The 27,442-nt window shown below is 41.6% G+C and overlaps 1 protein-coding gene across 1 annotated transcript in view; it reads right to left on the minus strand.

The window, feature by feature from the left end:
• LOC108935546 (reticulon-4 receptor-like) overlaps nt 1–27,442 on the minus strand; it is a 56,631-nt gene that overhangs the window by 28,519 nt on the left and 670 nt on the right. The gene's annotated exons all lie outside the window — the stretch shown is intronic.

Consider the following 27,442-nt stretch of genomic DNA (forward strand, 5'->3'; position numbering starts at 1 on the left):
ACATAAATGCAATCTTAAATGGTCATTTTGTGAGATGGGAGCCCTAGGACTGTGTCTGCCAGGGTTTGATGCAAGCATGATTTTTATGGAACATTTTAATTGTTTGATATGGTTTCTCAGTGAGGCGTGGAAATTACTTGAGACTGGTTACTGTCGATCTGACATGGAAGAGAAAAGACGGGGAAAAATTAAAAGGATCACGATAATGGCTCCGCGAAGAAAACCGACACACAACTATGAATCGGACAGAGGATCCATGAATTTAATTAGAAAAAAGCAATGCATATGATTTAAATGCCCGTTGTAAGATTGGCTTGTTGAAAAAAATGTACCTTATTGCGATATTTACACCGCACTCAACGTCATTATGATGCACATAAGTAATTTAACTGGGACGGAAGATGATTGTATGTCTTATGTTTCTATCCACGCAATTAATGTCAGTATGTTAGAGGATAGCTTTAATTTTTCAATTTTTTATTCTGATGAAACTTGTTTCCTCTCTTAATAGAAATTATGGGTCCATCCCATGTTTAAGTTCAGCTATGCTTTTCAGCTGGCATTTTCCTTTTTTATTGTCTGCTGTGAGTTAATGGAAGTTGGAGTCATGCCACAGGGTAGGGCAGGCATGATGAACAGCTCTCCGTTGCCAGCCCTGAGTTACTTCGTTTTAGGGAAGACCAGCTGTTGATGTTTAAAGCAACAATCAGTCTATGAGATTTAAAGCAGCTGGTTCAAAGATGGGGAGTGAAATGGATAGAATGCTTGAGGACAGATAATAGTGATGGGTGGTTTAGTTTCACACTTACCTCCTTAAGATTGTGTTTGTACCTTGCAAGAGCCATGTCCCAACTTTTCAGTTTTTTTTTCTTTTTCATTGGTTTTGCATTTATTTATGTAGCAGACACTTTTGTCCAAAGCAACTTCCAGCGAACTCTGTGCAGTGTTATCAGCCCACACACCTTATTCACTGTGGTGACTTACACTGCTAGATACACTACTTACACTGGGTCACTCATCTATACATCAGTGGAACACTCTCTGTCACTCACACTCTATGGGTAAACCTGAACAGCATGTCTTTGGAGTGTGAGAGGAAACCAGAGCACCCAAAGTAAAAGCACGCAGACACAGGGAGAGCATGCAAACTCCACACAGACTGAGTGGGGATCGAACCCATGTTCTCTCACACCACCCAAGCACCGTGAGACAGCAGCGGAACTCAATTTGATTGAAACATTATATTGGCAAATGTGTCAATGAGGAAGGCTGCTGAAACTCACAAACAGTTAGACCAAACTTCTGTGGTGCAGGACATTTGAAAATTTCCTTCTGCTGATGGTAGCAGGTATTGTCCTGGTTAAAACTGCTGTCTTTCAACACAAATAATCAACATTTAATTCCTGCTGCCTGCTGCAGTATCATTGAGCAAGGTATTTACCATAAATTGTTCCAGTGTACAGAAATCATCCTGCTGTTTAAATGGGTAAATCATTGTAAATTGCACTGGAGAAAAGCATTAGCTTAATGAACAAATGTAAATGATAAAGATACAAAAACTGCTGTAAAGGCAAAATTCCCTGAAAGAGATTAAAGAGGTCCCACGTTTCTTGTCTCCGAACAAAGAAACTACTATAAGAGTGACTTAATGCAGACTGGCTGGTTGGGTGTTTCAGGTGGCCCAGAGTCTAAGGCAGGGACCCTAAAGGCAACTTTATTGGGTCTCCCAGTACCTCAGTGGTGTGAGAGGATGTGGGTTCAACCCCTGCTCAGTCTATGTGGAGTTTGCATGTTCTCCCTGTGTCTGTGTGGGTTTCTTCTGGGTGCTCTGGTTTCCTCCCACAGTCCAAAGACATGCTGTTCAGGTTTACCCATAGCATGAGAGTGACAGAGAGAGTGTGTGTGTTCCACTGATGTATGGATGAGTGACCCAGTGTAAGTAGTGTATCTAGCAGTGTAAGTCACCTTGCTGAATAAGGTGTGTGGGCCGATAACACTACACAGAGTTCATTGGAAGTCGCTTCAGAGAAAAATGTCTGCTAAATAAATAAATGTAAATGTAATAATAGAACTTGCTTAAATATGAAGTACTTATGAACTAGTAAATGAATTGTGAAACCTTGTAAATTTACTACAGTACTCTCGTTCTCAGTATCCTTTACGATATCAATAAATTTTGACCATATATTACTTTATGTTAAAAAAAAAAAAACATGACGGATAGCTGGTGTCTTTAAGATAGCGTGCATTGTGTGTGTGAGTCCGTTCATTAAATATCCTCTATCTACAAAATGAGACGAGACCATCTACCATGTAGACCTTTCTTACCTCTACCATGCTTGCAGAGCGTTAACAGGCTGTGTGTGAGGCTTAGACAGGTCAAATCCCATGTGGCTTTCAGCTTCACTGCAGCTTGTCCCAATGCGGGGCTCAACCCTACAGGCGTGACATTTCCTGACACCAGTTTTCCAGGCCTGAGTCATTGCATTCCACCAAGCACTGTATTTGATGGAACTCTCTGTACTTGATATAATTATTGTTTTAATTATATAAAAACCATATTTCTAGCTCTATAGGTCACTGAATTTTACAGATTCCAAAGTGTAATGGTACATTTAGTTTTTTTTTTTCTTTTTTCCCCTCCAAATATGCCCAAAATCCCAAAAATTTCCTTTTTACCTTCACATATGACAAAGTAAGAGAAATGGAGAGCAGCATTTGTAATCACAGCGCAGGTTTCACAAACTGAAACTCCACAAATGATTGCTGTCAGCAGCTGAAAACCAAATTACAACAAGCAGTTACAGGAGGCAGTTAAAAAGTAATCTTTCTTTCCTGAACACTAGGACCTCAGTGGATTATTATTCAGAAGTTCTGGGGAAAAAAAAAAAAAAAAATCACCATACGTGAGCTCCATCACTGAGCTGTGACCTGCAGCTTCAACCATGTATGCAAACAAGAAGGATCTAAGGAGGTATTGGAGAAACAGCTTATTTCGGGAATAAGTTGGATCCCAGTTTGTTACAAAACAAGCATCTGTGAGGCAAAGCATCTGTCAAGGGTCTATGAACGGTCAACCAGCAGTCACATTGACCCCATTCATCTGTTCTTGGCATCCTAAACACCATCATCTTTGAGCAGGAAGTCACATTCTTTCACAAAAGACTGCAGTCGATAGCAGTAATGGTTCTCTTATGTAACATAATTATCAGCCAAATTCAGACTTGTATATCACTCACAGTGGATTGTTAAGGACAGTGGCAAAAGCAGCAGTGTTATATTAAAACATTGTAAAGGGATTAAGTGTCTGAACTGAGTTTCAATAGAGAGAAATGGGAAATAAACAATTGCTCAAAGTCCCGTTGTACTTTCACCCGCAATCAGCTTAAAGCTTTCCATTTGTGTCTAAACCTGATTTCAAGATCCTATTAAAACTTCCAGAAGATTAAGGACATTTAACATCCTCATATGTTAACTTTTAAGAAACGCAATGACTTTGACACAAGCACAGATGCTCCTCCACTTACGATTTTTCGACTTACAATTTTTCGACTTTACGACGGTGAGCTGGCGATAGACATTCAGTAGAAACTGTACTTTGAATTTTGAATTCTGATTTTTTTTTTTATGCGATACGATACTCTTGCGATGCTGGGCAGTGGCAGTGACCCACATCTCCCAGTCTGTCACGCCATCTCTATAAAGATACCCCCCTGTATCTACGTTGTGTTTTTTGCATGCATCATGTCTATGAAATGCCCATCTGTGTTTCCTGCTACTGGTAAGAAGAAGAAGAGGAAGGCAGTTACTATTGAGGAGAAACTCTAATTAGTATGTTTATATCTATAGTATTTATTATATTGTAATATCTCCTGTTTTTACTGTGCTTATTGTTTTTCTTAAGTAATTATTATACTGTCTTCTGCTGTTTTGCCCACATCTTGCACACGTGCACTTTATGTAGTCCTGTGTAAGTAGCTTTGTGCTGTTTCTATGTAGCATCATGGTCCTGGAGGAACGTTGTTTCCTTTCACTGTACACTGTACCAGCTGTACCAGCCGGTTGAAATGACAATAAAGCCACTTTGACTTTTACTTTTATGAGGCCGACAAGCCCGTAATGGCCATCGCACGTGAACTTGGACTTTCGCAATCGACGATCTCGACCATCTTAATGGAAAGGAAGAGATGATGTTCAGCAGGTTAGGTGTATTAAATGTATCTTCGACTTACGATATTTTCGACTTAAGATGAGTTTATTGGAACACAACCTCTTCGTAAATCGGGGACCATCTGTACTGATTGTCAGCCACAAGAGGTACATCTCCGCAGTAGACAAGGGGATTGAACCTCTACCTGCACATGCTCCCAGGATGGATTTGTACTGCCAATATTTACAGCCCCCAGCAGGGAGTAAACTATTAACCTGACACTCCAGTTGGGAGGCCGGTCCCCTCTGAATTACAGTCGTGACCTTACCACAGATAATAAGCCATTGTTTAAGAGAAGATGGCTGGAAAGAGATGTGCAGTTGGGCCAAAGAGAGACTTGCTTAGCTAGAAAATAAAAGCTCTCATTTACCTGAAGAAATGGTAGCGGGAGACAAACAGTGTTGTTCAAGAAAAACTTTTTCAGTTGTGTACTGTAGAATGTCTCAAGCCTGTCAAAAAGAAACACTCTGGGGATGAAAATATGCCCGTTATGACTGTAGAAAGTAGTACAGTAGAGCAAGTGTGTGTGGGGCAAGTGGTAGTGTAGCAGTTAAAGCTGCTGCCCTTAGACCCAAAGGTTGTGGGTTCAAATTCCACCTTGAGCAATATACTTACCCTACTGCTGCAGTAGGAGTAACCTTGCTCTGTAAGAGGGTAAACAGCTCTAGGTAACTTAAAATTGCTTTGGAGAAACAAGTCAGCTAAATTAATACATCTCGTCGAAAAACACATGTTCTGCATTAACTTTGTCCTAAGGTTACACTTTCATCCAAAGTCAGTTAGCGCTCATGTATAGTTGAGCATTTCAATGCGAAATTTATTTTTTTCTAAACACCAAGAAATTGCACATGATTCCACACACGAAAGAAAAAAAAAAAAAAAAAAAAAAAAACGGCTGAAGGTTGAAAGGGTGCAGAATTTCGCAGGTATGATCACGCAGCGCTTTTTAATAAGCTCCGCAGAGATGTCCAGACAATCGAGAACTGCTTTGAATTGTCATGTAGACCAAATGTTAATTTTTCAAGCGGAAGAGAATTAAACAGTTCGGTATTCCGTATATTTAGAGAGGGAACTTCAGGAGAAGACTGCAGCATTAAAAACCATTTCCTTGCCAAATGCACAGTTACACAAGAGGTACATGACACAAGAGTAGAGCAGCAGTGCATTTCCTGGCTCTTCAACTGGGAAACTTCAAAGTCCGAGTCCTGGACCACCACTGCTATATTCATTTAGTTCTATTAAAGAAACATACAGATGGGCTGAAGAGAAAGGCTCAGAAAGTCCCATTAACGGGAGAGAGATGCTGAGATGAGTCAAAGGGAGATCAGCAAAGAGACTTATTGAGTAGGGGCAAAGGGTGACTTGGGTAAGAGGACGTGCTGAAGACATGAGACATGTTAAGCTATGATGGAAAGACTTGAGCAACAGTGGCATTGGTGGGTGGGAACATTAAAGAGGGAAGACACAGCAGTGTGTGCATAGAGAAAGTTGAGAAAACAGCACACACTGTGCTGGTTTTAGTGTATATTGCTGTGAAGTAGCAGTTCACCTTAACCATAATAGGGTCAAATATTCTACCCCCTTCCTGTCACAAGTGGATGAATCGAGTTATTCCATCATGTATACACAGGGTTATATTTTCCATAACAATATTACGACTCGCCCATATGAATATGTGCCATTGATTTTTGACATATTGCTAAAAGGTTTGTGCCCTGATTTTGAACTGTCACATGTTACTGGATTATGTTTTTACTTTTTAACATACTTATATAACTGTAATGCATTATGTAACTGACAAAATGAGTTTTATATACTGTATGCATGATATTATTAAAGTACCTGGTTCACATATTAGTAGCCTGTTCATATATTTGGGAAAATGGCATTATATTCCTTACTACACTGGGTCTTCTATACACAAATGCAACTGCAACCAGAAATCTGCTTGTGATTCAAGTTGTTTGTAGATCCAAAGTCACACTTAACTCTAAGATCCAGTAAAAAAAAAAGCTCAGTAATACAGAAATGTTTTGACTTATTAATGGGTTTGGCTCTGTAAAAAACTTATATAAATTTATAATGGATTAAAGAGAAAGCTTCTGTAAGGCCTTAACTTATTTATTCCATTTTTGTCAACGTCTCATTCAATGTAGGGCTATAGTAGCCCACAGTTCATGCTGAAAACATTGTGCATAAGGAAGTTTAATTTACCTTTTATTTACCAGAAACAGCATTAAAACTGCCTACTTTAAAAGTACTGAATGAAAATACATTATCTCCTTAATCGCCTATTAAATTCTAGTTGACCACACACACACTTTCAGAACCGCTCGTCCCATACGGGGTCGCGGGGAACCGGAGCCTACCCGGTAACACAGAGCGTAAGGCCAGACGGGGAGGGGACACACCCAGGACGGGACGCCAGTCCGTCGCAAGGAACCCCAAGCGGGACTCAAACCCCAGACCCACCGGAAAGCAGGACCGTGGTCCAACCCACTGCGCCACCGCATCCCCGCTTCTCATAAGCATTTTTCTCAATATTTGTCATCACTTTCAGCTTGCTTTACTATCAATATAATTAATTATCGATTAACAATCATCATATGGATAAAAATACAGAAACACTGATTTATTTGCTGGGTGGATTCCGTAAAAATCTTGGATATAACTACAGGTATAATAAATACAAAATACTGAAGACTTTTATTATAACATAAGTGAGGTGAATTAATCCTATCCCACATCCCTGCTCTGACTGGGTATGTCAGCTAATGCCTGGGTGCATTTTCTGCAAAAAAACATGAATTGCTGAAAGTACACAAGTGAAGAACACACAATAGCAACTGAAAAAAAAAAAAAAACAGCTGTATTTTCAAATATTTGTAATTTGATCTTTTTCAACAGAAGGATCCGGAGTACTTAAGGATAAATAACTTCAAATGAAAAACTTCTTGCCATCTTCTTGGTAGAGTAATGAGGAAAATCTATTACGGAGCAAAATATTATTCATAAACTTGTTAATAAAAAAAGGGGGAGTGGCCACATTTGGGGAGGAGGAGCCAGGCCTCATGACAAAGAACACCTTAAAAGCGAGAGGCCGAACAGCACGGCAACCTCAGCGGGGAATGGGATTGGTTGTCGCCGGTCGGCCCTCGGCCAATGAGATGATTTTGCCGTGCAATCGCAAGGTAGAAAAATCCATCTCGGCCTCCTCCTCCAGTAAGAATTCTCTTGGCCTCCTGCACGATGTGGTTCTTGTCGTGCAGAGCCTCGTGAAACAGAAACCACCTGGGCTTTCCGTGTTCGTCCTAGCTTACACGGAGAAGCGTTTTGTGCCGCTTTTGATCTCGTATGGCAGATGGAGGAGAGCTCTCTCTCTCTCTCTCTCTCTCTCTCTCTCTCTCTCTCTCTCTCTCTCTCTCTCTCCATCCCTCTCTCCCTCCATGTTCAGTGTTTGCCTTAGTCCCTTTATTCCGAGAAAACAGAGTCCCACAATTCCAAGCTGGAACGGTCGAAGGCCTCTTTGTGCTTGGAATCTGCCAGAAACAGCGGGTGACCTTGACGGGTTAGAATCATACGCAGCACGCAACTGCGAGCATCAGAGACCAAGGATTTTTTTCAGGGAAAAGCATCTCAAGTCATACGTGTAGATAATGTCACTGTGAAGACTCCAGTGGCAGCACCATTTTATTTGTTCGAATAAGTTGGGGGGATTGTATTTGCTGCACCGTGACATGGCCCACTTTTCTTTACCGCGGGGTGACCGATCCATCGCGGTCAAAGCTGATCAGGCAAGAAGGATCCCAATTAAATGTTGTTCGGTCCTTTGACCCGCGCTTCTGCACAACATGAAGGTAGCTGAGTGACTATGTTCTTCCAGTTGGCCATTTTGTTCTCCATTTTGCATTCGCACAAGTAAATCATTCCATTCGGGAAAATGAAATCATGATTCAAGACCGAATTAGCTGCACTAGCTCTAGCTATTTAACCCTCGCATATATCTCATATAACCCATTTCTATTCCGCCCTTGACTTGCCTTGAAAACCACACGAGTGGTCGCTATGGGACAGGTTCGACTCGGCACCTTGCGTGCGTATATCTCAGACATATGATCAAAGAACACATGAAAAAACCTGCAATCCTGATGAATGTTACCTATTAATTTTTATGGAAGGGATTTGACTAGCTGATGAAATATTCTCATCATCTTGCATGTCCAAAATTCCCAGCATTTATAATAATGGAAGATGGGGTATGATCGGGTGGCACGGTGGCACGGAGAGTAGCGTTGCTGTCTCACAGCACTAGTGTGGCGTGAGAGGATGTGGGTTCGATCTCCGCTCAGTCTGCGCGGAGTTTGCATTTTCTCCCTGTGTCTGAGTGGGTTTCTTCTGAGTGCTCTGGTTTCCTCCCACACTCCAAAGACATGCTGTTGAGGTTCACCCATAATGTGAGTGACAGAGAGAGTGTGTGTGTGTTCCACTGATGTATGGATGAGTGACCCAGTGTAAGTAATGTATCTAGCAGTGTAAGTCACCGCAGTGAATAAGGTGTGTGGGCTGGTAACACTACATAGAGTTCACGGGAAGTCGCTTTGGAGAAAAGTGTGTGCTAAACAAATGTAAATGCTCTAATCAGCACTCCTTTGTTTGTACACTGCAGCCATTTCCACACAGCTGTCAGTTGCACTATGGTAATTATGTACACTACTGCAATCCTGTTGTTGATTATTAGTACGTGGTGTCTGTTCTGCATATTGCCATTGTTTTGTATACTGCTATTGCCTTGTCCTTCGCTGTCTTTTCCATTGTTATATTGTGTTTCATTTTTGGCACCAAACCACAACCAATTCCAGGGTTCTATACACTGGTAATAAAGGGCTCTGAGTTCTGAGTTCCAATAATATGATCTAAGGTACTGCAATATACAGTATGACACAGCACAAATAGATGGAGTGAGACTGATTTTGGTAGCCCAGACTTGCCAGCTGATCCCTTAATTACATTTTAGAAAGCTGAGCACAGGAACCAAGTAGGGTAAATGGTGGAGTCAGCCTTGTTTACATGGATTTGGTAAATGGGGGGGAAGTGGGGAGACCCGCCTGAAGGAGACTGCATGCTTTCATTTCTTATAAGATGCTTTCTGGCGATGCGGCAGCGTACCAAAGGGCAAGATAAAAGCTGAAATCACCGACCAAAGAGTCATCAATATTCTATTACCTTTCTTCTAAAAGAATGTTCTCCTTCCGTTGCGGTCTGCACGGAATCGTGTGTATTGTAGGTACCCTCACCACCACCTTGACGCCCATTCTTTCAGAGGCGATGAGCACCACGGGAGGGCTTCATGAACAAGAACAGCAAACACTGTGACCGCGAGACTCGGGGTTGCAGACAGAATGGCGAGTGGTCTGAACAGCGGGGAAAAAAATAATAATCAGCCTGGAAAACAGACACACACACCACACACACACACACACACACACACAGACACACACACAGAGACAAATACATATAGACACACTGCAGTGATAAAATATGCATGAGTTTACCGTAAGGAAGGCTGACATGAAAGGCCACAGATGCAGATATTGCGATAAAAGGAAGATAGAAGACTTATGGGAAATGATCCACTGCCACGTCGAAGGGGGCAGGATGCAGGTAGGGCTGAGGACACATCAGTTTAGTGTGCGTTCTTACAACAGAAAGGTTTCCTGTTCTCATCCCAAGAAGAGCTCTGCTCTTGTACCCTAGAGGGATGGTAACCTACTTCACCAAATTTGTTTCAGTTAAAGCAACCAGCTGCGTAAATGGGTAAAGTGTAAAAGATGTAAGCAATTTAAGTCATTTAGGATAAAAGCATCTGGTGGCCAGCTAAATAATAACATGAAGATCAGATGTATTGTGACAGCACAAAAAGCCAAGATCTAATTGTTGGCCAGAATTTCTGCGGACCACAAGGCATTTGCTAATGGTCGATTATGTTTCCCGTAGTGTTCTGCAGCCACAGTTTATCCATCCTCGTACGTTGTTCCACATCCTCTCTTTAGGATAACTCGATGACACCTCTGTACACTGGTCCCAGTGACCCTGTCCATTTCTACAGTGCCATGTGGGGATATATTATAGAGGACAATTTCAAAGCTTTTAATAACCATGCACTGGGCCGCGAGTTATGGATTTTTAAAAATGCCATTTTTTCCAGTTTTTTGATTTTTACTTGTATTATCTTCACTTGTCTATATTCAAAAATTAGTTTTTTGTAAAGCAAACTTCACCTGCGTTTCTGGTTCTGCCTTTAGCTGGCAGTACAACACACCCATAGTCTCCCAGTCTTTATAGCTGGTGCCTAGTGTGTCTCTGATCAATAACAAGATGACAAACGTTGCACGTTCATGCAATAAATCAGTCCACAATAAGCATTAAATATGGATTTGTCGAGGCCATGTATTCAGTTATTTCGAATATTTTTCATTTTAATCTAGTTTGCTGTAAATGTTAAAATAAAAGTCTTAAACTGTATTTCTTATTTATTATAGTAATACCCAAGGCTTTTATAGAACACACCCAGGGTATAGATCAATGTATGTCTCTATTATTATGCTCTTATAGATTGTACAGATAATACAGAAAACAGAAAGTGACACCATTCTGACCAGTGTTGTGCATGTTATTTCAAGTTAATGAAAGATAATAAATTAAAATTCCTTTGATGGAATATGTAGGATAGGCTCTGGAACACAGCAGGCCTGCACAGAATAAGTGGTTGATGAAAATGATATAAATAAAAGTCGAAGACCTCACATTGCTTTATATGAGGTTTTCATAGAACCAATCCTCACAGTAAATAAAGGGACATCTGTATTATCAAGCTTTTACTGATTGTAACATAGTGTTTGGAGTTATGAGCAAACTGAGTTACGAACACACTTCTGGCCACATTGTGTTCATAAGTTGAGGACCCAGTGTTAGCAACCGCTACACAAGATCCATAACTCTTGCTTGCCAGCAATCACACTTGGATCTTTGTGCTGATGATCAGATGTCCTCGCAATCTGACCCCTGGTCGTGGGTTTGCCTTGTAGCTCATTGTGTGGCACTTACAGAGCTGGACTCCCAAGTTGCATAAAACATTCTAGTATGCAAATGAGTTACATAATATATCATCATTATAATTTTAATCTAACGTTTCCACTCTGCCTCAAGCACAATGTTCTCACCCTTCGAGTCCTTGCCAGCATAAAATCTGATCAATCTTAAAATAGATGGGAAAAAAGCAACGGAATGAGAAGGGCTGAGCTATATTAAAATCCCTTTGAAGATGAACCCAGATACCCACTCTGGTTACTTTGGACGACACAGAGCAGAAGGCAAAAAAGTTCCACTGTGGATTTCACATGCAAAGACATCTCTCTCCTTCTCTACTTTCTCGTGTGTGGCGTAAGTCCTAATGCAAAATGCAGGACTTGAATGAATATAAGCACTGGGAGACTATAATTAGGATTTAAGAGTACCTGGAATATGGATGTTAATCTCCAAACATGACGTTCCGCCGTGGAAAAACTTTAATCATTGCAATAGCTGATATAACATCAAAATATATGTTCCACATAGGAGAAAAAGCAGTCTGTGCATGCAACATTTCAGCTTTATTAATTCCGTGAACTGCTTGAAGCTGTCAGTCAGAATCCCGCAAAATATTGTAAGTGGTTGGTGAAGAGCCCTCATATGGAGGTCTTCCAAACCCCAAATTGAAGGCTGATAGCTAGTAATTATGTGCTTCTGAGCGAACACATGGCAGCTGACGTGCTAGTTTTGAGAGCTGTCTTATCCTGTCGTCACTGAAACCGAACCGTTGTTCCATCATCACACTACTGACACCACGACTACATGTCCGTGCCTCTCGTGTCACAGCCCCCCTGTTCATGAGTAGATCCTCTAGCCTGACAACTGGGTTTATTTAGCTTAGCCTTTTCTATTCCATAAATAAATAAATATATAAAGATGAGGTAGATAGATAGATAGATAGATAGATAGATAGGGTAGCACAGAGCACTGAACAAAATTCCAAAGGAAACATCTAAATAAAATACAATAAAATGAATCAATGAACAAGCCTCTCCTTGTTCTCCTCAAATGCTCTTTCTGAAGGCTGGAGCTCCATTTTGAGAAGAAAACATGGCTTATAGATAATAATATCTACTGGCAAATCCACAAGCGAGCAGGCTTTATGTTGCCCTCTCAGATCTGGTTATTTTGGTAGCTTTCCAGATGATGCTGCAGTAGTAATCTTAGGGGACTTTTGGCACAGGGCCTCATCACAGACTCGCCATCAGAAACTGGAGGTGTTTGGCAGCTGTTAACATATGACGCCTTTTACAGTGATCAGAGCCTTTGAAGATGCTTAACTGTGAGACTTGCATGGTGGCTCCTGATGCAGTAGCTCTCAAGCTGCAGACATTCATCAGTCACAGTAGCAGATGCCGACTGCGTGGTAATAAGTGTGGTTTGAGAGCCCCTCATAAATCTTATATTTTCTTGGAGAAAAGAAAAACATTATATTTACTATAAATTTTATATATATGTAGATAGATAGAAGGCTTGTACAGCCTGGAGACCACACACACACACACACACACACACACACATACATACAAGAATATAATATATATATATATATATATATAATATATATATATATATATATATATATATATATATACACATATATATATTCTTTTATTGGCCATATTTGAGGCAACATAAAGCCTATTGGCTTAAGGATTTGCAAACAGATATTACTTGTAAGCCAGGTTTTCTCCCCATAATATCAGGGGCACTATTTATAACTACATTTCCTGGAAAATTTTGTAATGATTTTATTTGGAGGCCTTTGAACTGTGAGCATTGTGCAGGAAAGATAGGGTTTTCCAAGCTTTCTGTGGATGGGCTTTTCAGTTACATTTAACAGCCATTATGTTTTTTAATGGCTGTAACATCTAGTGCCCTTCCACAGTTCCATCCAGAGGAGGACAGCTATTAGAACTGATGGGAAAAAGGATATAATTTCAAATAAAAAAGATTTGCAAAAAAAAAAATGTAATTGGATTAGCCAGAAAAGGTTTATCTTTACGTTCGATGTGTATTCACTGAAGCAAAATAATTTTTTTTTAAAAATATGAAGCCATAATTGTCTATTGATTATAATTCAGTGACAAAATGAAAAACAGCCACCTAAAAATGTCTACGGATCTGCAGAGCATATTAATGTATGCATTTAGGCCGCTCATGATATACATTGAAAATTTTTTGGGTGGTCCATTTTCAGGTCCTGTACCAGAGATGATCGTTAGCTAGTTTTTTAAAGCTCGAAACCAGTTTGAGCGGTCGAGTCGCATAGTTGTCTCGAGCTGTTATCTCAGTGTGTGACCTACTTAATCAGGCTGCATGGTACCAATGGAACGGATCTCACAGTATGACAGACTATTGCCAACTCAATCACATCTATGCCCCCCTCCATACTGAGCAATTTCATTATGAATATCCTCCATAACCTCTGGCCCTTGATTTATTTCAAAGGTGGCTTGGCCCTGAGACAGGTAGAGGGGGGCATGAACAAACACTAAGAATAGAAATCTCGGCCACATCGACCTGAAAGACATCATTTTACATTTATTCTTTTAACTGACGCTTTTCTCCAAAGCGACTTACAATGTTAAGCTACTTAAAATTATTTACCCATTTATAGGGTAAGGCTGGGTAATTTTACTAGAGTAATTTATGGTAAGTACCTTGCTCAAGGGTACTATAGCCGGAGGTGGGGATCCAACCTGCGACCTTTAGGTCCACAGGCAGTAGCGCTAACCACGAAGCTACCAGCTGTCCTCCGAAAGTTATCGTTAATTCAAATTTTAGTACATGTGTATTTCATCTTACAATTTTTTAATTAAGCTGACTCTCTTCTCCAAAGCAACTTACAATGGAAAGGTCATAATTACAGTATTTACCCATTTTTACAGGAACAATTTAGGGTAAGTACTTTGCTCAAGGGTACTGAAGTCAGAGGTGGGGATCATACCTCCAAACTTTGGATTGAAAGGCAGGAGCGCTAACCACTACACTACTAGGTGTCTTATATAGCAGCTTTTAGGAAGATACCATACCCAACATGGCTCAGCTTGAGGGACAGCAATATTTGGGTTGAGCATATCTAAAGCACTGGCTTCCCATCCTCGATGTGTCCCCTGTGTTGCCGGGTTAGGCACCAGCTCGCCGTGACCCCGCTCGGGACGAGCGGTTGTTGACAATGGATGGATGGATGGATATCTACAGCTATGCTGATTTCCAACCACCATGGTGACTTCAGAAGCCTGAGCAAGATTTAAGTGGGAAAATCGTGCCAATTGCATGATGTAACCCTATAAGTCTTAACAGAAGGAAAAACACATTCTAGATCCATTACTGTTCTTCTGTCCTCTGCCCATATAGTGTATTGTACAGAACATTTGCCTCAGTCTCCAAGAACAAATTACTTTTTAATATTACAAAATCAGATTTTTATACATATTTAATGAGAACAAAACATGTCTGGATACAATCATTGTTCTCATGGATACTGCTGGAAATTCAAACCTTCTTTTTAGTAGATCATATAAAGAGATGAAGAACTGCAATTATGTCCAACTACAAATGTCAGCAAATAATTGAATAGACGGGCCCTGGAGAAGATTTAATTTACTGAGATAAAAGCGGTGACAGGATGTGCTTCTCTCAAGCAAATATTCGAGACAAATCAACCCTTTTGAGGAATATGACAGATCAGAGGGAGAGAGAGTCATACACCAAAAAGATGACACAAACGCATGTATCTGCTTAAAAACAATTCCACATTCCGCATGTCCCTGAAATCGCTGATTATGAACCCAGTATTTTTTTTTATCCCACTGAATAGGAAATGCTCTGAAAAGGATGAAAATCTCATGTTTTTAGTGCAGCCTTCTCCTGGTTTTCAGTGGACAGAAATAAAAAATATATTCTAATTTCAATTTTTATTTCAAAGCAGTGAAAGTAAAATCAGTTTTTAATTTGTTCATTCTAAAGTGTGTGGACACTTATTATCTGGATATCAGCGTAAATGGCTCTTAAAATTTAATCTTTTTTCATATCTCATAATAATAAAGACAGTAAGTAAACAAAGAAAACAAAGACCACACAATATTCTACATTACCACACGTTTACTGATCAAATTGTTTGAACAACCAAGCTCATTGATGGGAAAAGCATGTGAATCATTATATTTACTAACTAGTGAAAGCTCCTTTCTTGGCAATAACCAAACATTTCCTGTAGCTGCTGGTCAGATCTGTGCATTTCTTAGGAAGTGTTTTGGTCAGTTTCTCTACACAAAACTGTTCATGCATATTTTGGGATGTCTTGCATGAAAGGACTGTTTCGCATCACACTACAGAATTTCAGTGAAATGGAGATCAGGACTTGGATTTAACCATTCCAAAATACTGAATTTCTGTGGTTTGAGCCACTCTATGACTGATTTACGCTTGTGTTTTGAGTCATTGTTATGTTTTATGACCCAACTTCATTTTAGATTTACATTTCAGACCCCATGACATTCTGCTGCAGAATTTCCCGGTACAACTTAGAATTCAATTCTTGGTCCCTCAGTGAATGCAAGCCGCCCAGGCCTTAAGGTAGCAAAAGAGCCCCGCAGCATTACACTCCCACCACCATGTTTCACAATTGGAATGATGTTTAGATGCTTAATGCAATGTTCAAATATAATGCATAAATAATGCATATAATGTTTACATTTACCAAAAAGTTCCACTTCTCATCTTATCTATCTACAGAACATTGTTCCAGTAGTGCTGTGGAACATCCAGGTGGTCTTTAACAAACTTGAGATAGGCAGCAATGATTCTGGAGTGCAATGGATTCCTTCATGGTAACCTTCTACAAGCATGACTCTTGTTCAGTGTTCTCATTTTATCTGGAGCAAGAGGTGCCTGCAGATCTTTGGCTGTTATGCTATGGTTCTTTGTCATTTTTCTGAATATTTAAAGATGTGCCCTTTCACTGATATTTGTAGGATGCCAACTCATAGGTAGAATCTCAAGTGCTGAATTTCATCAAATTGTAAACCATCTGCCTGACCACAGACTGACGAAGGCCCACATTTTTAAAATCCTCTTGTAACTCTTTCTACTTGTATAAGTTCCAGCAACTCTTCTTCTGAGGTCCTCTGAAACCTTTTTTGATCAGGCTGCATTGTAATTCTGTAGAATTCTGTTGTGAAGAGCAGGTAACAAAAACTGTATGATTTTTTTTTAAAAAACATAGCTGGGCAGCTCAAACCCGCACCCAAATTGATTGAACACCTGCTCACTAACTGTAATACCAGACTCTAGTTACTCTCTTTTCAAGATCTCATTATACTTGAGAGTCACATACTTTTCCAATGACTCACTCACTCGCTCTTATTAACCACTTTTCCCGGTCATCGCCATGGTGATCAAGAACCTGTCCCAGAATCACTGGGTACAAGGACAGCAGGGTAGACCCTGGACAGGATCCCAATGACCTTGATTGTTTAAACTAGATACAGCAACATAAAATGTGTGTTTTGTATTTTACATTGTATTTATTTATTATTATGAGAGGAAAATCAGATCGCATTTTAGGACTCATCCATGCTGAAATGCTGATTATTCCAGAGTTCATAAACTTTTTTTCTCACAACTGTTCATACAATTTAGATGTTGTTGTTCAGCATTACCAGAGAGGTGCACTGCTATTCACACAAATGTATATTGGCAGGTCACTCTCTGCCTTATGCCCTGTGCTTCAATAATATTGACTGAGAATTATTTTGACCCTCACTGGATAATAATTAATTGATGGATGCTCCAAAGTGCTACAGTAAACAAAGGACTAATGAAGGATAGGCAACTGGGTGCAAATATTTATTAGGCCAGACCAAACCTCACCCCCTCACAAAGTTATGTCGTCTCCTACAAACACCGAATATAACCTGAAGGTCATAAAAGAATCCTCCATGAATATAGGCCAAGATATATCTTTCAAATTCTAAATATTATCAATAATTTCCTAGGAGGAGGTTTTTTTTGTGTGTGCCAACATCTCATTGTTGGAAGCCGTTTTATGCAGATTTACCGACAGAGGAAGTGACCTTGAAGCGGTGAAGCTGAATGATTAAGGGGCCTGCTGGGTGGGATATGCAGAAAAACCCAGCTGTGGGAGATGGAAGACAGCAAGATGTTTTCACCAAGTAAATTCTTACATAAACTCATCCATATGTTCTTAATAGGATTTGACAGGCCGTTGAAAAAAAAAAAAAAAAAAATTGTGTTGTCTCACTAATTTTACTATACCCTCAGAAAGCTAAGGAGAAACACAAAGAGGAATGAAAGATCATTATTTTTACAGATCTAGCTTGTAAAATCATTTTTCATCACGATGAAAACAATTATTTTTACCATTTTGAAAATTTGTCCAAAATTAATGATATATATTCAGGCATATATCGCAATCATTTATTTTGCTCATGTGACAAATGTACCGGTTTGGGGGACAAGAGGACACTGACTCGGAGCTTCTGGGTTCAATGGTCTTGATTCTGGAACTGAAGTCATGGAGCTTCTCTGTCTGCTGTACCAGGGCACGTCCTTTTTCACTGTCACACAGGGGCCTAAACAGGAGAGCCATGGCAACTGAGTTTTTGTTAACTGGTAACTAGGTGTACAAATGGTAATTAGGTGTGATGGTGTAGGCCTTGGTGACTGTGCACTGATGTTCCATATGCTCCATTCTATATGTGTGCATGCTGTGTGATGATGTTCCATATGCCCCATGCTGTACGTGTGCATGTTGCGTTCTGTATACTCTATGAATGTACTGATATGTGTTGGTGAGCTGTCTCACTGTGTGCCTGCATGCTGCAAAATTATATGTTTATACATAATATGTACTTATCTCTCAAAACACATTTTTAAAATATGCTAAAATGTTGACACTGTTTTAAAACTTTATTAGCTTTAAAAGTGTTAAATTATTTCACAAAAGTTTTTAAAGGAAATTGTTATGTCTAAAGTCTAGTATTTAGCTTTTTTCTCTAAACTGAATTTATTTAATTGATTACTGTAAATGATGTGTGTTATTAACTATTGTAAGTCTTAGTGTATGAATTTGTCCTTTGTATTTTACATATCAAACTAAGGGAATACACTGATTTTTCATGTTATGAACATTAGTTACAAATTTCCAAAGGGTTTAAAAATCCCATTTATTTTAATTATATTTTTCTCTATTCTATTCTATTCTATTCTATTCTGTTCTATTCTAGTTTATTTATTTATTTTAGCAGTAAAAAGCAACCTGTGTTTCAATGTCCAGCCATTAGTTGGCAGTAAAAAGACACCTAAACAGAGTGTGGGACTGAAGTAATTTTGTCTCCTTTATGGTCCTCCTAAATGTGGTGTTCTGGTATTATGATTTAGTTACTTTTTTAAATTTCTTAATGTTTTTCTGCAGTTTTCACAGAGCCTAGCCTACGAAAAAACTGAGGTATATATATATTATATATATAAATTGTAGCTTTTGTTATTACACTGAGTTGAGTGAGTTTGTGGTTACGAAAAAAATCGCGGTACAAACAAAGTTCCGGCCCCAATATTGCTTGTAATTTGAGTAGAAAGGGCATACAACGGATTTACGTCTCTTCCTTTCACAGATTACTGGCATGTGCCAGCAAGAAGTCCTGGGCTCTGACTGATTTATTCTGAGTTAACGTATTGTTCTCTCAAGTGGTCTGAAGAGAATGGAAAGACGTCACATGATGGTCCGACCGCTGCAATGGTTTAGAGTCCTTCCAGGTCCTCAGCTTTGTGTTGAATGAGTTCATAGTTCAACTTCCCTCTTGTTTCTTTGGCTGGCAGAGGATAAGAGCCTGTAATTGTACCTTTGCTGGAAGCTGCCAGGTCTGAATCCCTCTGCCTGTTTCTCAGAGTTCTCCCAAAATGTCATTTAATCTACTGTAGCTGAGGAATATCATTACAGAGGATAACAGAGTCCTCTGTTGGAGAAAATTACACTGCAAAGACAATGTCATCTATATATTCATGTTTACAGTTGTCATAATGGGTTTGTGCTCCAATAAGACATCAATATCCCCAGAGCTCTGTGCACAGAAGATTAAAACTGCCATTCTCCTGCAATTCTTGACAATAAATTTCGAACAGCACGCACAAACAACGTGAACTTACAAAACAACCAAACCCCGATGAGTCAGTCTTCCACCTGGGATCTCACGCACACATTCACACACACGAGAGAACTCCCCATGTCTGAACCAGCACACAACTCCATCCAAACCACGGTAATTTTGAAATTTCAATCAGGAGCCTGCTGCTGCCATGATTGGTAATTTTGGTCTTCCTTCAACAAAATGACAGTCCCGTGTGATTCACAACAGGTGCCCCTTCGGACAGATGTTTCTAACATGCGGATCAAAGAGAGTCTGGTACTGACGGTGGAGAGGAACAGCCTAGGAGAGCAGGTGTGTGTAAGGAGACCCTTGACACCATCCAACTGTAAAACCTGATTTTTGCGTGGATGAACAGAAGTAATTGGGTCCCAGTACTGAAAGCGTAAGCATGGGTGAAACATGCTGTTGCAGCCATAAAGAAGTTTAGCTTGGCTTTCAGAGGTAATATAATGCGAAGACCAAATAACCAGGTCTTCACTGCATTAAAATCCAGAAAAAAAAATGTAAATAAACCATTTACGGGTGGTCCCCGACTTATGATGGGGTTACGTTCCGCAAATCGAAAATATCGTAAGTCGAAAATGCATTTAATACACCTACCCTACCCAACATCGTAGCCTAGCATACGTGCGATGGCCATTACGGGCTTGTCGCCTTCATGCTGAGTAATCATCTTGAGTTTCTCCTCAAGAGTAATCGCCCTCCTCTTCTTCTTTCCTCCAGTAGCAGGAGACACAGGTGGGCGTTTCTGTGACATTATGGATACACATAACACAACTGCGTGACACACTGGGAGATGCGGATCGCTGCCGCTGCCCAGCATCGCGAGAGAGTATCGCACCACATATCGCTTGCCCGGGAAAAGAATCAAAATTCGAAGTACGGTTTCTACTGAATGTCTACCGCCAGCTCACCATCGTAAAGTCGAGGAGCATCTGTATACATACCTCTACATAGATGTCAGACTGAATTGAGGAATCATGGTGTGATTGGTGCCAAACGTCTTACGTGAACTCTATACAGGTGGGCTATGCTAAAAAGAATCATTAAGATATATTTCTTGTACTGTACGGATACAAGTTATACACTTTTTATTTGAAAAAGCTGAATCTGAAAGGATACATTTTGACTGCTCAACCGCAAATGATTGACTCAACTGGAAATGCGAAGAAACACAGAATAGAAAAGTTGGAGAAAGTGTTTTTTTTATATTGTCGGAGCTTATGTACGACAACCTTCCACACGTTCACGGCCAACTCATTCCTTGTAGCAATTAGTAACAGGTTTGCCCACCCACCCATTAAACTTTGTTTTACCTTATATTTACATTTATTCATTTCGCTGACACTGTTCTCCAAAACAACTCCCGCTGTTACGTTACCAACAACTTACTCATTTACAAAGCCGGGTAATTTTTTCGGGGAGCGGTTCAGGGTCGGTACCTGTGTTCAAGGGTATTGCAACTAGAGGTGGGATTCGTACCTGTGGGTCCAAAGGCAACAGCTCAAACCACGACGCTACCAGATGGTCTGAAGCTCCCAATCTACTGCTTCTCTTCACTCTGCGCTTGCGGTCAAATCAAACGGAATCTCAAAATCAAAGAAGCCCGCCGAAATTCAGCTCTTGAATTTACGGGAAAATGTCACAACCCCAACAAGGGGCATCGCCGGGCCATCAGTCCAACAAAGGCTTCAGTCATCTGCTTAATTAAAATGAGCGCTTCCTTCTCCATCTAATTAACAATTTACCAGTCTATCGTTCAACTGCTCCACAGCCCCGTGTAGTCAGTTTAACAAATGGCTCGTGTCCAGCGGCGCTACTCCCTCCATCACGTCCACTGCAGATTAAATAATTAAACTTTCATGGGAGGCACACGTGGATGTGAAGCCAGAGGTCACAGCAGGCACACAAGCAAGGCAGATGGGGATGCACCACACCCCCTCAGTCTCTACGCTACCTGTATTCCCTGTATGACTAATGGATGCCTGAAGGGTAAGACTTTGCGTTCAGAAGTTTGGAAGGTGGAGGACATTGCTCATGTGACGGGATGAAGAGCGGAATGATTCTTTGCGCCAGAGCTCCTTCTCAGGTCACCAGAGCACTGCTGGGATGTCACGCTTGCAAGGAGGGTCACGCTCTACTGCACTCCTCATTTATGTCCCTCTTCAGTCATCCACATGCAGCACATAATTCTAACTCAGAGCAATTGGTGCTGATTTTGTTCTTATGCATAGCAGATGGTTGTACCCAAAGATACTCAAGCAGCTTGTGCCTTTATTTAAATTTGTTCATTTAGCATATTCTTTTCCCCAAAGCGACTTCCAATGAACTCTATGTAGTGTTATCAGCCCACACACCTTATTCACCGCGGTGTCTTACACTGCTAGATACACTACTTACACTGGGTCACTCATCCATACATCAGTGGAACACACACACTCTCTCTGTCACTTACACACTAGGGGTGAACCTGAACAGCACGTCTTTAGAGTGTGGGAGGTAACCAGAGCAGACATGGGGAGAACATGCAAACTCCACACAGACTGAGCGAGGATCAAACCCATGTCCTCTCACACCGCACGGGCACTTTATTTTCGGTAAACGCTCATCCAGGAGCTTGATACTGGAGTATTTAGATATATACACAGTCCCTTGCTCAAGTGTACATCACTGGCAATCAGGGAAACCCAGGGACACCCGTCCATTGCCTTAATATATCCTGCAATACAGGTGAAACTGAATGGAGCAGATTTTACTTTTCTGCTCAAACATGGACCGTTCTATATTTTCCATAGTGGTACTTATTTATTTTCTTACACCGAATATAAATAACCTCAATGTTGTGTAACAAAAACGTAGGCTGTGCACAGATGGAAGATGACCTTACCCCAAAGAGAGGATTCTTCTACCCTACTCTTTTCTTTCTGGAGGAATTTAATTTCCACAGTGTACTTCAAGAGCACTCCACTTAAGTGATTCCTCAAAGATGAGATTAAAACACCACAAATCTGCATGTGTTCCATTTTCTTGAGTTTTTATCAACACTGTAACTCCCCTCTGTGCTCACTCCTAAATAAATTCATCCTCCTCTGCTTTCTCGCACTCAGCCCACATGGGATTTTTCTCTGGCTCCATATGGGGGTGCTCAATTTTTAGCAAAAAAAAAAAATAATAATAATAATAATTAAAATCAGACTTGACCACTTACGATTGTTTCCTATCCCTGCAGCTGGTACCAACCAGACTGCTATTCCCACACACAAGGAGGGCCGAGCACAAAAACAGAACTCCGGGGCCTGTTCCATCCGCCTACATTGTGTTCATTTTGGTTATCGTCTATTCTTAAATTATGGGCTGTGTCCAATATACAGTGTTCATTTAACTAGCCTTGAAAAGCTGATTGAAATGCACCCACTTAGGTAAATACCATGGAACTGTATAACAATGCAAACAATGGAATCGCTGCTGAATGAAACTGGAACAAGTACTGCCTTTATTCACTTATTGGTAGTCATATTGACCATGAACTGATAGCACAACCGCCATTCATCAATCGTCACTACTGACACGCATAAGAGCATTTTAAAATTACTATGACAGCCACACAGAGATAACTGTGCTCATCGCTGGCTGCTGAACAAGATGACAGCATATGACGTTAACTGTGATTTTATGTTAAAATTCCACGGTAGCGGAGGGCACATGCTAATAGTTAAATGATGAGGCTTTTTCATACTGCTCTTCAAATTAGTGGTTAAAAGTCACAAGACTTTTAGTAAATAACATGAAAACAACAGCAATGTACCTGTTACTGGATTGTGTAGATTTTTTCCCTCCTTTTTTGGATCTTGCAATTGAGATCACAGACATCCAACGACAAGTTCTCTAAGTTTTTTTTTTTTTTTTTTGACAGCACAGTCACAGCAGCATACACCAAGGAATTGCAAATATGTCCATATACATAGAGCAAGGGCTCAGGGTCAAAATGTTATAAAATATAACAGGGACAACCATGTAGCACTTTCTAATAAGCCCCAGAAGGTTGTCCAGACATTCCAGAATTCCTCAGAATTGTCATGCAAATCGAATGTTAATTTCTCCGGTGGAAGAACTTTAAACACTTCAGTCATCCACATATTTACAGACGGAAGTTCTCAGGTTGACCGCGAAATTGAAATACATTTCCTCGCCCAGCACGTAAGAGCAGCCCCAGCATCATGAAAAGAAAAATTTGGGTTGTGTTAACAAGAGAATAGGTGGAGACGAAACCAACTTTTTGTCAAAGACTTTCTGAATGGTTGCGTGAGCCCCTTTTCAGTAGACTTGTGCCTTTTCTCATTCCCAAAGTAAACATATCAAAAAAACCCAGAAAGGGTTCACAAAGGGTGCATCCAGTCTTCAACACGGTGGTCTTGCAGCCATTTGTCTAAACATAAGGCCTTGTCTGTTAAAGCCCAGCATCCTATCAGGGCATCCTCAGATATACACTGGTGCTGATAAGCCCATGCAACACCTTCATCAGCACGATCCTTAGCCTTCGGGGACTTGCGGGGAGTTTGCTGAAACTCACCCTCCCCATCTCTCCCTTGCTCTCCGTCAGAAAGAAGGAATCCTTTGATGTATATTCAGCAGCGGCTACTCGGTTGGGATTAACATTTAGCATTCCGGGCCTGCTCCATACCACCATTGGAGGGGAGAGAGAGGGGGGCTTAAGCCGCCTTTGGCCCAATAAAACCTGGAACTAGCACCATGGGAGTCAGAGATGGGTAGAAGTACGCAGAACGAGGGGCCGTGTGTTGGGGAACGAGTGCAACGAAGAGATCGCCGACAGCACGCGCACCCAGTCGTGACGTGCAGCAACCCGCAACCCCAAGCACCCAGGTTCAAACCCTTGCTCAGCTGCAGTACCCCTGAGGAAGGTACTCACCCTGAATACCTGCAGTAAAAATGTTGACGCTGTATAAATTGGTAAATAATTACACCTTTTCAAGTACACGAACGCATCGCTGTAAATCGCGTTGGACAACAATCTGTTAAATGAAGAAAAGTAAACTGCAGCGCTGGCCAGAAGCCAGAATACAGGGTAAAACAGGGTACCGTAGAATCAAAACACAAGGTGTATCCTGGCTGAGGTAACACACTCACTGTATTTTTCTCTGAGACGTACATCACATCGGAGAAAAGCATCTGCTAAACGAATAAACGTAAATGTAAATACTATTTTGCTCTTGAAAAGGGTATTTCATTAAAATTACTTAACAAGCTGATCGTCCCTGTGCCGTACACTTACTGAGCACAGTTTGCATTCACTCGCTTTTGTTAATGCATAATGAAATTGGGGTGTGAATGGAATGGACAACAGTCTCAGTTTACAATTTTCCCCAGATACAAAGCAGGGAGCAGACATAAAATAACTGACACGATGGACACTGGAGAGCTGTGTTGGCAGCGATGGTGTGTCAGTGTTCAGCGGTGGATCTCATTTGGTTTTCACTGATACAACCGAATCTGCAAAAAAGCACGTTGCCTTCCCTTCATACACAGAGAATCCTGATCCGATTGCTGTCAAATGCTCTATTAAAATATGCAAAGTGCCCCTTCCGCCCATCCAGTATTTCACTCCTAATTTACAGCAGATGCTCCTGTTTTGTTTGATCACGCCTTTCGCATGCAAATGAGCCCGAGGTTCTGAGTGCCGAGGTGCCGTAACCGATCGCTACGTTGTAGCAAAGATCCGATCCGAACGCGATCCACTTTATTAAGCTCGCGGCGGGACTCCGTCGCCACAGCGAATCTGACACTCGTGGGAGCGAGATCACGGCGCGCTTTGCAGCAGCTGTCTGGCAAAGTTGATGTTGGACGGAATCGCGGCAGTCTACTCTTGCTTGGAATAAAAAAAAAAATGCATTAATTATGAACAGCGAAAAGGAGGCATATTGATCCCGCGCTCACATTTGAAACACACACACAAACACACGCAGAGAGAGTCCAATACGGAGGGCGCGAGCAGGAGACAATCGACGCGCCCCGGGGCCGCGTTGGGGCTGCAGAGCAGCGCGGTGACACCGCTGTCGCGGGCAGCGCCCCCGGTGGTCGCGCGTCTCGCGCGCAGATGAGTCACGGCGACCAGTGTCGGAAGCTGCGGGAGCAGTAAGAGCCCCGCACCTTGCTCGTGGAAAATTACAGTGACTGACTGGCATGCATAAATAAATAAATAAATAAATAGTTAATGATCGTTGCTTGCGAACGAGTGGCCTCGCGAGTTCAAAGTGGCGCCAAAACAGGTCAGATGTGCGTCGGCGAAGCGCCGACAGGCACGTTCAACGTGCAGCACCTGGACCTGTTCCCGGTGTTTGCGATGCGGTTTCGGAGAAGAGTGGCGCAGAAGACGCCTGTTATTAAAGCGCGTGAACATTAAAGTCGCGTGAGCAGTCGCTCCTCCGCGTCGCCGCCGCGCGGCAGAAGTTGCGGAAGCGGAGCGCGAACCGCTCGTCGGTCCGCGGCCCTGGGCGGACGCGCCGCGACGGGTCCTCGCAACGTGCCCGAGCCACTGGGAGGGGCCACGGGGAGGCCGCGGCGGGGGGGGCTGCGCGACATCGGGCGCGTGACACCAACTGGGAACGCAAACACCTGATAACACCTGAGTTCCTCCTAAAAATTTTCCACTGCATAAAAACGCGGCACTCTCTCCTCTGTTCTCATTCTCATCAGACATTCAGACAGCGATATAATAAGCGTGTAACGTATTTACAGGGATCGCACACGTCGACGGCGATGAGCCTTAAAACATGTAGTACCGTTCGCTATTTTACAGCATAACGGGTTGGTCATATAACACCATTAAACCGATTCTCCGATGCAATAACTCTAAGTTATTGTCGCCTCGTGGCGGGTGGTTATTATAGTCCTGTTCCTGTAATGGAAACATACAGTACAGGAGGATGCGGCTTGGGGATCGTTGGGAAATTCGCACAGCGCGTAAAAAAGCCCCACGTAGCACATTTTAAATGCCACCAGGAGATGCCGCCCCACCCCCACTGTGGGGAAAGGTTATAGGGGCCCCGCCCATTCTGGGCGTCTCGGAGACGCGTCCCGCCTCACCCGTCCTCTTCCCGAGGAGCGTCTCGCGCGCGGCCGCCGAGCGCCCGTCCCCGCGCACTTTCCCGGTGCGTTTTCACGGTGAAACACTAATCGGCGAAAACTTTGCAACACGAACGAGTTCCACTTCCTTCAACACCTTTGGGACAGGTGCGCAAAAAGCCAGCGCGCAAGCGCGCGCGCACGCACACACACGCACATACACGAGACAAGAGCGCGCGCGCGCCCCTCGGCATACCACAGCTCGAGTTGAACGGTGAAAAAAGGTGTGTAATCAATAAAACTGACTCCAGTGAGGGTTTACAACACGGAAATAAAGTGTTACACAAGACAGAAGTGTACGAATTATACTGTTGTCACAGTCTTACCTCGGGGACAACTAGTCATGATACTCACGAACCCCGTAATAATAATAATAATAATAATAATAATAACAGAGCTATAACCTCACCAGAAGAGAAATTCCAGTTGTATATTTGTCAGCCTTCTGTAACAGCGTCAAAAACAAAATAAACGTGCTGATAAATGCTATACAAACTAAACGTGTTACACATAGGTTATTATTCGGGGTTATTATCCAGTTTTTGTTTTTTTTTCTTTCCCCCTAAATATGAACGCAATTCCAAGAGTGGTTCTTCCTGAACGCGCAGGTGCGTTATTTCCAGCACTGCCATATACTGTGTTTATTTATTCCCGCATGCCGTGAAACAATTTTGTAATAAAACTCATTAAAAGTAATCACAGGATGGTGAGCGCTGGATTTCAAAATAAAATTAAAAGAGAAATTAACCTATCTAAACTGCACCTTAGTCCTGGGAGTAAAGCAGTACTT

The sequence above is a fragment of the Scleropages formosus genome, chromosome 6 (genome assembly GCF_900964775.1).
Source record: "Scleropages formosus chromosome 6, fSclFor1.1, whole genome shotgun sequence".
Lineage (NCBI taxonomy): Eukaryota > Metazoa > Chordata > Actinopteri > Osteoglossiformes > Osteoglossidae > Scleropages > Scleropages formosus.